Source organism: Hibiscus syriacus, unplaced genomic scaffold, assembly GCF_006381635.1.
Source record: "Hibiscus syriacus cultivar Baekdansim isolate YM2019G1 unplaced genomic scaffold, ASM638163v2 tig00111388_pilon, whole genome shotgun sequence".
NCBI lineage: Eukaryota > Viridiplantae > Streptophyta > Magnoliopsida > Malvales > Malvaceae > Hibiscus > Hibiscus syriacus.
In genome coordinates this window covers 504,646-514,769 of record NW_024063076.1, presented here as the reverse complement: position 1 = coordinate 514,769, position 10,124 = coordinate 504,646, and positions in this window count along the sequence as shown.

Genomic DNA, 10,124 nt, shown 5'->3' with positions numbered 1-10,124 from the left:
AATTTGCTCAAGGATTTATAGTGGTTCGACTTATCAACCAAGTCTACATCCATTACCTTAGCTCCTCACTAAGGATTTTATCAAAAAATCACTAATTTGTTCTTTCTTTTTATAGGATAAAGAGATAACATTTATAACTCCCTAGTTTTTCAAAGGCTAAACTAGAACCAATCTCCTTTACAAAATGGAATAAGATGTAAACAAGAAAACCTCACAAGGTAAGTGTTTACAAAGGTTTAAGATCACAAGAATAAATCCTAAAGATATACAATTAAGCTCAAACACACTATGTACAAGAGAAAAACAAATAAAAGAGTGAAAAACTTTTCTCTTGATGATGAATGTTTGGATAGGTGTTGCTAACCTTCTTCAAGTGTCCTCAACTTGTTTTATATGTTGGAATGAGTTGTGGTCATTTTTAGTTGTCAGGGATATTTTAGAGCCGTTGGGGATTAATTTTCTGCAAAATAAAATTGCCCACGACAGGGAGTATTTGTACTCAATTAATGAGTATCAATACTACCATTGCAATTTTCAAATAAACTAGTCGTTAAAGACTGTTGGCCTTGACCAGTATCGATACTATGATCATGGTATCGCTACTACTGTATAAAATAGTATAGGTACCCCTTGGGTATCAGTACCTATTTTACATTCTATAATTTAAGTTATTTGAAAAACACCGAGTAATATCGATACTACCTAGAGAGTAGCGATACTTCTCTTACCTTTGGTATCGGTACGACATGAACAATATCGGTATTTTTCATATAGTATCGATATTGTAAGAACAATATCGATACTACGTACTCAGAAAACTGGTTTTGCTGAAATTCTAGTTTAATGGACTTTGAATTTTTTTGAAAACTTTGAACAAATTCAATCAAGTCCAAAAACATTTTGCCTTAATTTGTTATATCAAAATATTATAAAACATGGTTCAACCATTTCCCTCAAAACGAGAACCAAATTTTTTTCCCTCTTGAAACCCTTTTTTAATCTCACTCGAGATAGTTTCCCTTGAAACTCAAAAAAAAAATTGCCTCACACGAGACAGTTTTTTTCCTCAAAAGTAAAAATTCTATCTCACATGAGATAATTTTTGTTGAAACTATTTTTGTCTCATTTGGGACAACTTTCTTTGGAGGCTAAAGCATTGGCATCGTTTCTCTTGAAACAAATTGTCTTGCTTAAAATTCATTTCTCTTGAAAGTACAACTTCTGATATTATTATCTTTAAAGGAATAAAATCCAACTCTTTTGAGAATTGTCTCTTGAAAAAAAATTTTGAAAAAAAATCTCCATTGAGATAAAGATCATTGAAAGTCTCTCTTGAGGAAACAACGAATTTCAAAGCAAAAGATGGAACCGAACGAAAATTGCTTGTCATTTTGTCTTAGCCATATTTAGTGTTTCCATACCAATAGACTAAGAGGGGAAACTATATACATTTTTTTCGTCCGACTCATAATTCGAGATTTTTTATTTAAATTTTAAATATTTAATATTAATATATATTATTATAATAAATTAAGTTACTAATTAGCTTAATTAACTAAATATGTATAAATATATAAAACTATTATTTATAAATGTCTACCTTCTACCATCTTAACTAACAGAACTGTTAGGTTCTAATGACGTGGCCACCAGTTGTTTCCACGTGGGATATCTTTGTTGATGTATAAACCGGTTGATATGGCCAAAAAAAACAAAGTAAATATTTGCATGACTATAAAGCTAACCCTAAAACTAATCCCCCTCCATCATGATAATATTATTTCCTTCATCTCCCTTTCTTCATCGTCATCTGCAGGCAGGTAAATGTCCTTGAATGTTTTTTTTTATTATTCTTTTTTATTTTGTTTTTTATTTCGAAAACCCTTTAATTACTCAATATTTTTTGTCTGATTTGAAAATGTATATTTTTAAATCAAAAACCCTAAATTGCATTCATTCACCATTATTTTCATTTTTAACAATGATATTATTGTTGTTTGTTGAAGAGGTTGTGCTCGTCATCATACATATATATGGCATCATCATCGTGTTCATCGTGTGGAGGTTGTCAGAGTAACTTGTCGTCTGGAGGTCGTAAGAGTAAAGTGTGTTTGTTTAACAAATTGGGGGAATGATCGTGAAGATATCTTGTGTCAGTGTGGTTTAAAATGCTCAATGTGGACTACTTGGAAGAATAATCAGAATATAGGAAAAAGATTTTTGAGATGCCCAAATTTTAGGACAAATGATTGTGGGTTTTTTTATGGTGTGATGAACCACTCTCAGAAAGTGATAGGCTTGTCATTTATGAGCTGAAGAAAAAGAATGATGCATTGAAGAGGTTGTTGAATGGAAAAGATGATTTGGTTGAAACAAGTTTAACCGAAACAAAAGAAATGCAAAAACAAATTGAGATGATGAAAATATATATGTACTTCAAAGGGATGATAGTACCTTGGATAATATGTGTGATATTAGTAATTTATATTATGTTTCACTGAAATTTAATAAAAATTGTATTTTCTACATGTTTTTTGTCGTTGAATATTGTTCGCGTGTTGTGAGTACTATAAAATTATACGCAAATAATGTGAAAGTATACATAATCGCTCAAGTAATAAAGTGATGAGTGAGTATCGTATCCACAGGGATTGGTTGAAATTACAAAAGTCTAACCAAAGCAAAGCACTACTCTATCTATGTATAGTTAGTATTGATATATACAATGCCATGGTAATAGAAATGTGTATACTAGTGGATATGAATTGATGGTCTGATGGTGTAGCAAATGGAAATGCAGTGGTAAGAGTATATGTTTAATATTGAAGATGATGAAATGTCGAGGCAATGAAAAATAGTAAAAATAATAAATAAATAGCAAATAAATGATAAGTAGATAATCCTCACACGACAAGCTTCTATTGGAATGACTGGTAGGGATTGATTTAAGGATGCTAAACTTATCTCTAAGGCAGATTTAAGCTATCTAATCTTTACTTACTCAACAGGGTTTCCCAAAAGTGTTCCTGCTATCTCTAGTCAAAGGAACCTAACAGAATAGGATGCCATGGCATCTGCTCTCACTCTACGATGATGACAACCCACACTATTGATAAAAACACCCTTTTTAGTCATTGAAATCATATCATAGCCTTTCTCAAGTACTAAGGGATTAGGATATAGTATTCTTAGGCCGATTTAAAGCCTCTTGAAAACACTATAGCCCATTACTTATGAGGATCTTGTCTTGCGTTTCTCTTGAATACTACAATTATTTTTAGGTTAGGTTTCTCTCAAACACCTAACCTTCATCTAAGAAATGAAAACTCTCATGCCTCTTACAAGCCTAGATGGTGAAGTATTCATAAGCAAAGTAAGAAAATACCTAAGCTAAACATAAATCTACCATTAAAATAAAGTTTAACAACCATTAAAATAACCACCAACAAATAAGTTAATTTATGGTGGGGTTCGAAATATCCATAGAACAAGCCATAAAAATATTTGTTCCAACAACCCAAAAATAACATAAAAATAACAGCAAAGGGAAGTGAGAAGAAGCCTTCGACGCGCGACACTGGAGGTCTCTTCGGCCACCACAAACCACCTTAGCTTGCTAGCTCCTCTCGGATGCCTAGATCGCCACTCCTTGGAGCTTTATCAATGGAGGAACACCCAAGGAAGAAGAAAGGGAAAAAGAAAATAAAAATTGGATTTTTCTGCTCTGCCCGTATGCCTCTCTCTTTCTCTCCCTTGTGAGGTGTCATATATAATAAAAATATCTAGGGATAATGATGAGGTTGTTGGGTGGTGTTGGGTGCAAAATACCACTCATAACCCTTGAATCACACCATATGCGTGAACCTTATCCTCCAGGTGGCAGTGGTCCTCTGGCAGGCGGTTACATCCATCATTTCACTTGCAGAGCCAGCTGTCCTCGTACAACTGTATCTTCTTGTCATTTTCTGCGCTAGAAATCTCAATTGTAACAACCCAAAATAGGGGCTAAATTTTAGGATTTATAAAGTATTAAATTTAAAGTGGTATTTTAGAAGAAATTAGGGATTAAAGTGTAAAATCACAAAGTTAGAATACCATTTTATAAAGTGCTAGAAATTCAGTGACTAAACTCATAATTTAACTAATTTTCTTTAGGAGAGAATTATAAACTCTCTCCCCTGTTAGTTTTCTAGGGAATTTTTCTAGTTTCCCTCCCCCCTTTTACCCTCCTTTGAGCTCCGATCTACTCACCGTCCGGCCACCATTCGACGAACTGAAACTACTATTGTGTTCGTTGTCGACTGATGAACAAAACCCCTCAAACATTTCGTCATGAATCGTCGTCGTTCATCGTAAATCTCAATCGGAAGTATCGTCAGTTTTAATTCAATCTCCGTTGGTTTTCCGTCAATTTGCCACCCGTTTTTGACACCTCCCACACCATCGTGTTCCTTGCATCCTTCTGACTCCACCGGTGACCTTCGTGTCTCTGTCGTTATCAGGCATGGAAGGGTGAGGGAATGAAAGTTTCTGATGTTTCGAAATTGAGATCTCCGCCGTTCAAAATTGTGAACAAAGCTTAGTAAGTGTCTCAAAATGCTTTAAAAAATTAAAAAAAAATTAGTAGGATTTTTCGGGGATCCCAAGCCACCGCACGCGCCCCAGGCGCCGCCCCTACGCGTGTGGCCAAGTTAAAAAACCGGTTTGACCGGTATGACCCTACCCGGTCCGACCTGACCCGTTGATCGACCGTTGACTGCCATTGACCGGAACTTTGACTTGCATTGACCAGGGGTTGTCTGACCGTTGACTTTTTTTCGAGTATACCTATTCTAACATTTTTTGACGTCTTGAGTTCGTTTTTGGGGTTTGTTTCACCAAATTCGAACCTGGTAAGTTATTTTTCACTGATTTATCACCCGATTCGATCCGTTTTTCGAAATTAAGTCATGGTTTTTATGAAATTTCTATTGTTATGTATTTGAGGAATTATTAGAAGTTGAATTAAAGATTGAGGGCGTTCGAATGGAATTTAATGGTCGTTCAATATTGCACGGAAATTGAGGTAATATATTACTACCTCTTTATGCTTTATGGAACATGTTGATATTGGTAAATGCATGAATAAGATAATGTCTGGTCTCATTTGTGTAGTTAATTAAGTTCTACACTCGATCTAAATATGGTAAAAATTCAGTAACTAAATATGGCTCGGAATACTAAGATATGAAATGGGAGGACAATTGTAATTAAATTATAAGTTATGAGATTAAGTGATAAAGGAATCAATACCAGATATGTAATTTATAATTTATCTCATTAAGGGTTAAATGCCAAAGGTATTTGAATGATAAATTATGAAAATACTTCGATTAGGTAAAATTATAAAATTACCCTTATATTGGAAAATGACAAGAATTGTCCCTGGAAGTTGATTAATAACTCTGAAAAGGCTTATTGATCTGATAAAACTACATATGCTCATAATAAATGCTAGTTTTGCTTAGAAAATTTGGATAATTGGTTTTTAACCCCAAGAGGGTTTATGCAAGATACTAGAAGTTTGTTAAGGAATCATTTCAAGATCAGAGAATGTTCGAGAAAGCAATTAACCATAGGATATCTAAATTATAATTATTATCCTTGTTAAGAGTTTAACATTAAATTTATCTGGTTACAAAATTACAAAAATGCCCTTGAGTTGTAAATAATAGTTCGAGTTGACTCTGAATGAGAAAGTAACCTGAGAATTTATTTTTAATTCGATAAATTACTGATTTAATTGTTGAGATCCTATTTTTGTAAGGAAAATTCCTGATAATTCGTTAATAACATCTGAGAAGGCATTTAACCTGGAAATCTCCGAGTTATAAGTAAATACTTGAAGAATAATTTATCGAATATGCTTTTCTATCAGAATTGTTCGAAGGGACTGGAATATATGATAAGTCTGAATTAAATAATAAGATCGGACGAAAGGAAATAATTGGAATACATTGGATCTATAAAATGATCAAAATACCCCTAGAATGGAAATGACCCAAAATATAACCAAGCCCATGAATGAATGGATGTCCTCAAGTTATGAAATGACTGAAATAACATTGAGCACCAAAATGACCAAAATACCATTATGTATTAGCCTAAGTAAATATCTTTGATTAATTAAGGATCCAAATAAGCATGGGTGTTGTACTACTCTTACAAGTTATGGAACTTAGCTTGAGTGAGTTAACCAACGTTAATGCTATGTCAGTACCTGAATAGCATAGATACCACTTGAATCCTTGTTTGTCTCCTCAAGTTTGGATCGATGATAATTCTTGAAGTACGCATATCAACTCAACAGTAGAGCGCATTCGGTAATAAGAAATGGATATTCGTTAGACAAATCAGCCATGTATACCAAATTAAATTGAACGGAAGTGCAATATGTATTCAAAATTTAAAAACATCTAAATTACTCCGAAAACCCCCGAAATAGATGAAATAGACTTGACTGATTAATGAACTATGTAACCTCAATGACTGAGGATTAAGTAAGTGTTTTGGATAAGTCTAGAAACTCTGATGAGTTTACATAGTGTATTATTCCTATGGGTTATGAACCATAAGTCAAGCACGTTAGCATTTCTTACTATCGTTGAAACGTGGAAATGAAATAACGACCATGGGAATATCTGTTCGTTTCCTTAAGATCGATTCAGTGATGATTTTGAAGGGGATCTATGGACAATAAATTTTTGGTATTAAAGAGTGAATACCCTGAAAAGGTAACAAAATGATGGGTTGACATGCATTAGTTCTGATAGTTGTTTTGTTTGAAATGTTCAATAAACCGATCGATCAACATGGATTGTAAATGTCTTGAATCTTCATTTCTCATTTGTCAACTCAAATCACTCTGGGAATTCTTGAACATTTTCCTGATGCACATGAAAATATAGTGGGATTCTAAAGTATCAACCTTAAATGTCTGGTTAGATCGGTTAGTAATCGATTCTCCTCAATAGAACCTTGTTTCTGGAAGCCGATCAAATTGCTCAAATTTCATGTTATCCTTATTGATAACTATAAAATGCCTCTGAAAAATACGTGGATACTCTAGTGTGTTCCATATGTACTACATGACAGTTTTATATATTTTGAAATAAGTTTTAACACATGTATTGTTTTATTGGTTTATGAACCATGGCAACATGGTATATGATTACGATTATGGTTTTTATCAAGAAATATGAATTGTTTCTGATTTATGAAATCACGGAAACTACTGGTTTATGAACTATGGCTTTATGTTTCACTAGTTATACTCGAACTGTTTTACTGGGATATATTATATGAGAAGACTGGAGGTACAACTCTGATCAAGCTGGAAATTTCTTACGGACTTAAGGTGATCCTTGGGTAGGCTCTCAGGTCCCAATGCACTCCCTTGGGTTAATCATTTGACTACTTATGGTGTACAGGTGGAAATTGGTTATAAGGTTTATTTCATTATCTCGATTATAATATATTACTGGATCACGATCCATGTATTATGATCTACGGATAAAACTGATTTCTATTGGATTTTTATATGGGTAGGATTCTGGAGAATAGAGGTACAGCCTTGATCCAGCTGTAAGTCCTTATGGACCTAAGGATACCTTGGTAGGCCCATAGGCCCAAGGTATATCCTTAGGTTGGTTCCCTTTGTTGTGTGCACAGGGTAACCCTACGGACCTAAGGGTACCCTTGGGTAGGCCCCAAGGCATATCCTTAGGTTGGTTTCTTTTTTTGTGTGCTTAAGGTAACTCTACGGATCTAAGGATATCCTTGGGTAGGCCATAGGCCCAAGGTGTATCCTTAGATTGGCTCCGTTTTTGCTATGTACTGAGGGCAAGCCCTACGTATGCAGTTCTGGGGAACTGTATAATAGAGTTTGGTTGGAGGGTTCCACTATGGTTTTAAAAGATTTATATCTTTTCACTAGTTTTGATTGGAACATACTAGACATCCTATTCGACCTCATAAAAAATGTGATACTATGAATACTTCCTATGAACTGTGATCTTCATGGCTTGAACAAATATGGCTCATCCCAAAAATAGTGCCTTGCACCATGCTTGAACTTCTTTTTAGCCTCGCTATCTAAATCAAAAGGAAAGATTCCACTAACAAGAAAATTAACAAGGTCAGCGTACCACAGGATTGTCGTAGCATATAAAATTTTCTCATCAAGAAATTTCTCTTGAATATCTACAGTGTCATGGCATTCAATATTATTCTCTAGCCTAGATAAGTGATCAGCAACTTGATTTTCAGTTCCTTTTCAATCTACCACCTCTAAGTCGAATTCTTGCAAAAGTAATATCCACTTAATAAGTCAAGGCTTGGCATCCTTTTTGTTCACTAAGTATTTTATAGCCGAATGATCAGTGTGAACAATAACTTTAGTGCCTATTAGGTATGGTCTAAATTTATCAAAAACAAATACCAAGCAAGTAATTCTTTCTCAGTTGTAGTGTAGTTCAATTATGTTTCATTTAAAGTGTGGCTAGAATAATAAATAACATAAAAGAGTTTACCTCGGTGTTGCCCTAAAACAACTCCTACGACATAATCGCTTGCATTACACATCAGCTCAAATGGTGATGTCCAATCGGGAGGAACTACAATAGGTGCCGAGATCAATCGTTGCTTCAGCTCAGTGAATGCACCGAGGCATAACTCGTCAAACACAAATGGTTGGTTTTGTTGAAGCAATGTGCACAAGGGCTTAGAAATCTTGGAGAAGTCTTTGATAAATCTTCTATAGAATGCAGTATGTCCAAGAAAACTTCTTATGCCCTTGACCGAAGTTGGTGGTGGCAACTTTTCAATCACTTTAATCTTCACCTTGTCTACCTCGATACCCTTGTGAGAAATTTTGTGGCCTAACACAATGCCTTCAGTCACCATGAAGTGACATTTTCCCCAATTTAAGACCAAATTAGCTTCCTCGCATCTCTTGAGAACTTTTGCTAAATTGTTGAGGTATCATTCAAAATTGTCTCCAGAAACAGAAAAATCATCCATTAAAATCTCCAGAAAATCCTAAACCATGTCTGAAAATATAGCTTGCATACAACGCTGAAATATTGTCGGGGCATTACATAGTCTAAAAGGCATCATCCTAAAGGCAAAATTGCCATAGGGACAAGTAAATGTAGTCTTTTCCTGGTCCTCTGGTGTAATGGAAATTTGATTGTACCCCGAGTACCCATCTAAAAAGCAATAGAATGTTTTGCCAACCAATCGATCCAATATTTGGTCGATGAAAGGTAGAGGAAAATGGTCATTCTTTGTAGCATTGTTAAATTTTTGATAGTCCATGCATATCCTCCATCCGGTAATAGTGTGAGTGAGTATTAGCTCATTATCCTCATTAGTAACCATTGGCGTGCCTCTTTTTTTTGGAACACATTAAACAGGGCTCACCCATGAGCTATTTGAGATAGGGTAAATTACTCCAGCATCAAGCCATTTTAGAATTTCTTTCATCACCACTTTTTTCATAACAGGTTTGAATCTTCGTTGTGGTTCTATTGAATTGTTGTGGCAATCTTCAAGAAAAATCTTGTGCATGCAGATCGTAGGACTAATTCCTTTCAAATCGGCCATAATCCAACTAATTACTTTCTTATACTGCATCTAAACACTTAACAAACTTTGCTCTTGATTAGCAGTAAAGTTAGCGGAAATAATCACCAGTAAAGTTCTATCGCTACCTAAATAGACATATTTAAGATACCCTGGCAAAGTCTTAAGCTCTAGAGTAGGTGCATATAATAATGAAGGCTTAGGGGAATGAATTCATCAAAATTCATAGGTTCAAAATTCATATCTGATCTAACTTGTAGTAAGCTAGATTGCTCCTCTGAAATTGGAAAGTTGTCGGACTCCACTGAACTTTCAGCATCCACCCAATATTCATTTTCTGCTGACTGGATGAAATTGTTCTGGCAAAGATGTTCAGTTTCTTCTTCAATCACTGAGTTTAATTCAAAAATACCTTGGCATTCCTCAGTGTCATCTACATACTTGGGAGTTCGAAGCACATTGACGGTTACACACTGATCAGCCACTCTCATGGTGAGTTC